This window comes from Saccostrea echinata, unplaced genomic scaffold (assembly GCF_033153115.1).
Source record: "Saccostrea echinata isolate AGI-Se365-2 ecotype Australia unplaced genomic scaffold, CSIRO_AGI_Sech_v1 ptg000029l, whole genome shotgun sequence".
Taxonomy (NCBI): domain Eukaryota; kingdom Metazoa; phylum Mollusca; class Bivalvia; order Ostreida; family Ostreidae; genus Saccostrea; species Saccostrea echinata.
The window spans coordinates 5,306,120-5,312,061 of record NW_026889778.1 but is presented as its reverse complement, the minus strand read 5'-3'; positions in this window follow the sequence as shown (position 1 = coordinate 5,312,061).

Genomic DNA, 5,942 nt, shown 5'->3' with positions numbered 1-5,942 from the left:
TTTAAAGTCACGCGGCCAGCCACAACACATGTGTAACACGTGTTTTTTTCCGATCTCGACGGTTTTTATTTTTTATATTTTAAAATGCGTCTCAGTTATTCAAAGGAATCTGCGTGTGTTTATAGGTGGATCTACATGGAGTGTTGGATGAAAAGATACGTACATTAACCTATCTCGACTGAGCCAGACTTTGAAATGACAGGGGAATAAAAATATATCTTTTTATACCTGTCTAGCTTGTTTCAAGGTGAAACTTGCATCATTTGTCACTTTGAGTAAACCCAAGTAAATGTCTTTGATTAGTTACACAAAAATAAAAATATGACATTATTTCAACTTTATAGGACTTAAATAAGAAATACTTTTAAATTAGGGGGATGCGGAGCTTCTCTTTGGACGAAATGGGAGTGTCTCAGTACGCGAACGCCCCGCCCCTTGGGAAAAGCAGTAAGAAGAGTGTGCATTCAAAAGGAGGTATCAACCGACCCCCACTTCTATACACAAAAAGACACCACCTTTTATTAAATAGTCTAGATTAATTATAATAGGTGCATGCCTACCCAGTTCTTACTTTGAACTTGAGTTTCTAGATCCACGCGTGCAGCGACACGAGATCAGTCCTAAGTTTAATATACATGTATGTATAGAGCGAGATAACGATGATTGTACGTGGCAAAATAAAGAATATTTTCCCCTTCCTTCCAAAAAATTATGACTTAAAATTCAGTCAGTTTGAAACTTAAATTGTTGAACATTCAAATACGTTATATGAGGCTGACTGCAGAGTATTGAAAAGTTGATTATAGTGGACAACCATTCGACTTGGAGAGGGGGGGGGGGGGGCTGACAAAGAAGATGAGTGAACAAGGCGTGCAGAAAGTCTATAGCTTCAGATATATATAAAAAAAAACATTCAGTTTGTGAATTTAGTATTTAAAGTTCTCATATTTGAAAGTTAAGAAATTATGAAACACAAAACTTTTCTGAGGAAAATTTTCTCGGCAAAAATTACTATGTTATTAAAAGAATGTGGTATTTGTGGGTTCGAACCCTAGCAATAAAATATCCTGAGTATCATTTTCCCTGAGACTGACACGCTACGTAACCGCTACACTACACAGATCCCGATGAATGGTGGTATTTAAATCACGTTTGTGATACGACTCTTGACTAAATTAATGGACTTCAAGTATTTCTCGGAGAGATGCTAATGTTATGTCATAAAAGTGTATTTTTAAGGTATAGTGGGTCTTTGCTCCATGTTTTTTTTTTTAGCCAAAAAAAGGTATATTTTTACGCAAACTTTGAGGATAAACTTTTAAAAATATGGAGCAAAGACATACTCATGTCAAAAGATTGTGTTATAGTATGAGAAAATGACTCCTTTTGCCCTCTTTAATATGTGTATGCTATTTCATAGGCAAATAATTATATCAATCTTTTTGAGATTTTTACAAATTGTAAAGATTTTACATATAAAGTATACTTTAATTTTACGCGCGTAGATGAAATATCAAAGAATTTTTTTTTTATAATTGAGATTTATTTTTCATATCATGTTTGTCGCACTATAAGCATTTAGATCGCCTTTTTCGCCCATGTCCTTTTGTCGAGTCAGATTATTTATAAACATGTACTGGCAGGACAAATTTATTTATTTTCGAGAAGAAAACCAGAGACAGATTATGCTTTTTTTTTTCTCCCTGGAGAAAATTGAGTAGGGAAAAAAAAAAAAGAAATCTGCCCAAATTTGTCTCGGCCGGGGGGGGGGGGGGGGCACCAGTCAAGGTCAGATTACTAGTATTTATTTCCTCCTTCCCAGTTATTTTCAACGTTTTCAAGGACAGATTATTTATTTTCAAAACCTGCCAGCTCATCTCCTCAGAAGCGAATGGTCATTCCCTTATTTAAAAAAAAATGTTGCAATTAACCCTACCAACCCACCCAACCAACCCACCAACCCCCAAAATGCATGCACGGAAAATATTGATATTTACATGCTTTGCCCTTCTTAAAGGACATTCTTACCGATAGTTTTGACTTCGGATGTTAATAACAAAGAGATGAGGAATATTTAAGCCTAAATATGCATATACATTAAACTTAACTCTGTAAAATGTATGCCCATAGCTTATTATCAAGTTGTTAAGATTACATTTCTCTCCACCAAGTGAATTGAAAATGTACAAGATATTTTTCTGATGCGAGATATAGATATATGTAAGTCACTATTAGTCAAACGTATGTGCGTGTGTCCGCGTCTAATGTTAGTCTTCTACACAGAGTATACGTATTTCTTCGCCTTTGGGCATAAAACACGGACCCCTGGAAATTCCAGAGGTAGGATCAGGTGCCTAGGAGGAGTAAGTATTCCCTCTCGATGAGTCACACCGCCTGAGCCCTATGCATTGCTAAGGTGGACGGAATATTCCGTAGTCAAACAAGTAAAAAAAATAATGGCATAACAATTGGTATGGAATGCATTGTATGTCAGTCAAAATACTACCTAATGATAGGTTGTATTTGCAAACAAGTTCATTATAACGACCATAACATTTTTGAAATGCTGATTTGAAACGAGTTTGTTGAAATCCCTTTAACATTAAATTATTTGTCAATAACCCGCCTCTGTTAGATAAGATCGATCGTACATGCATGTACTCAGAACATGCTCTTAGACTACCAATCGAATGAGTTGGGAGACATAAACACCATGACATGTGCAGTTGTATAAATACTGCTTCAATACTGGTTTATAAAAAGAGAACAGGGTTATCTGTCCGGAAAACTCACAACATATTTCTATGTAAAAAGAAGTTTTGAATTGAGAAGTATTTATTTAAAAAAATGAACAAAGAAAAATTATATGTAAATTTAGAATAAGTGCATATAATTTCAGAGTTGAAAGTGGAAGATATGGAGAAAAAAAAAAGCGTAAACACGGAAGGACAGCAAACCATCCTTGCAAGAAATGAAAGAATTTGTAGAATGTGTGACATGAATTGTGTGGAAGATGAGATTCACTCACTGATTGAATCTCCATTATATAAACATGATAGACATGATTTTTTTTTTTTAGAATATTGCTAAAAATATTTTTTTTTTTTTTTATAGTTTAACAAATAAAGAATTTTTTTTCTGGATTATGTCTAATGAGAATGATATGTTGCTTATCAAGCTGAGTGATTTTTTGAATCAATATTTTTAAAATAAGAAATAGTGAATTATATAATGTTAAAAAGAACCAAATAAATTTTAAGCATTTATTATAGGTAATCCCCAACTGCTATAATCATCATAATCTTCTTTAGTTAGTTTCTTTTCTTTTAATATCGACATGTTGCTGCTATCAATTTTGAATTTCTTCTTATGCGTATTATTCTTTACTTGTATGCCCTGAGGGACCCCAAATTATTATCAATAAATCTTATCGTATGTAGTTGAGGGTAAGATTGAAAACCTTCACTCCAAGAAAACCATTGCCAACCGAGACGCAAGTGAGGTTGTCGATGGTTTTCAAGGAGGTGACATAAAGTATATGTTTGTCTCCGCCTACTCAAATCCAGCTACTGATGCTATTACAGGGACGTAGCACCGTTTTTAAAAGGGGGGGGGGGGGAGCCAGGAGAAAAAAAGAAGATGGGCGAAGTAGGCGAGCGAAATGCCTATAGTGCTACAAACATGATTTATTGATTGTATGTTTTCACTCATATAGATACGTCACCATATACCGGAGAATGGCTTCAAATTTAGACCTTTACTCGGCACTCAGGGCCATTAAGGAGTGAGGGTTCTTTATCATGCAAACGCCTACCGTGACACGGGGCCTCGGTTTTTCAGGTCTCGTCCGAAGGACCCGCAACTTTCACTTCAAAGTCACTTTTCGCTTGGCGAAAGAAGAGTTGCTACCTTTTTCTTTTATCGACTTAGGTCAGCCGCGGCCGTGATTCGAACACACGACCTTCCGATCACGGAGCGAGCGCTCTACCGGCTGAGCTACCGTGACGGCCGCTACAAACATGAAGATGAAAAATTAAATCTCAATTATAACAATTTTTTTTGTTGATATTTCATCTAACATTATAGTATACTTAATGTAAAATCTCCAAAATTTGCAACAATCTCACAAAGGTTGAAATTGTTTGCATTTGAAATAGCATATACACACTGAAGAGGGCAAAACACACAAGTACTCTGAAGTTGATATTAAAAAGATGTTTGAGTTTCTGATTGACAATATCTATTTGGTTTTTGGAGACCAGGTCTTCCAACAATCTATTGGAATTCCCATGGGTACCAATTGCGCCCCGTTATTAGCAGACCTTTTTTGTATTCATATGAAGAAAAATTTGTCCAAAATCTTATACGTGAAAAGAAGAAAACACTTGCTGTGGCCTTAAAGTCGACATTTAGATATATCGACGACGTATTGTCAATTAACAATGGTTATTTCCATTCTTATGTCGATACGATATATCCCGGTGAGCTTGAGATAAAAGATACCACGGAGTCTGACACATCTGTTTCATATTTGTATATTTTACTTGAAAAAGACGTTAATTATAATCTAACAACCAAGCTTTATGATAAACGTGATGACTTTAACTTTTCAATCGTCAACTTCCCTTACTTATGCAGCAATATACATGTACCTTCATCACCTGCATACGGGGTTTATATCTCTCAGTTGATTCGATACGCAAGAGCATGCTCTACGTATGTACAATTTCTAAAACGAGGTAAATTGTTGACAAACAAGTTTATGAAACAAGAATATCAGCAGTCTCGTTTTAGTTCATCATTTCGTAAGTTCTATGGTCGATATACAAATACAATTTATCATTGAGTCAAATGCTGACTGACGTTTTTCATACCAATTATTAGGCCATTATTTACACACTGAATTGCCGACGGATTTTTCCGTTATATCTCGATCATGACAAGGAGCACACGGCGGGTGTGACCGGTCGGCAGGGGATGCTCACTCTTCCATGGCACCTGATCCCACCTCTGACGTTTTGGAGGTCCGTGTTTGCTCTGCTTTTATTTTGTATTGTTTAATGGACTTTTGAGCTTGAATACTCTTCGTTATCTCCATATATGTCATTGATGCACTTTTGTTAATTTATCAATAGAGCTCCACCCAAGCGCAAGAACCCCTGACCCAGGGGCAATGAAATTCACAATTTTGGAAGAGGCACCTTTTCTCATCATATCTATGTATTTAGTTTGTTTAATTAATACCAAGGGACAGAAGAGAAGATTTTCAAAGAATTAATTTATTTTCAGTATATAATTAAAAAAGCCCCCCACCCCCACCCCACCTCCATGAAATTCCCAATTTTGGAAGAGACACTCTTCTTCACGATCACTATGTACTTAGTTAGTTTGTTTAATGCCCAGGAGCAGAGGAAAAGATTTTCAAAGAATTAATGCTTTTTCCCCATAGAATCATTAGAGCCCCCACCCTAACACCAGATTGAGAAGCCCTGCCCCAGGGGCCATGAAATTCACAATTTTGGAAGAGGCACTCTTCCTGATCATAATTTTGTACTTAGTTCATTGGCTTATTACCCAGGAGCAGAGGAGAAGATTTTCAAAGAATTAATGCATTTTCACTATATAATCATTAGAGCCCCGCCCTAGCGCCAGAATCCCTGACTCTTGGGCCATGAAGTTCACAATTTTGGTAGAGGGCTCAATGCTTATTACAATCATACCAACAGTTTGACTTGATGTCCAGGAGTAAAGAAGATTTTTAAAGATCGCATTAATTTTGATGGTTTAAGCCCCCCCCCCAGTCCTCAGGCCCCAGGGGGGCAGGGGCCATGAATTTCATAATTTTTACTCAACTTCATCCATAGATGCTTTATGCCGAAATTGGTTGAAATTGGTTCAGTGGTTCCAGAGAAGAAGCTAAAAATGTTCAAAGGTTTGCGACC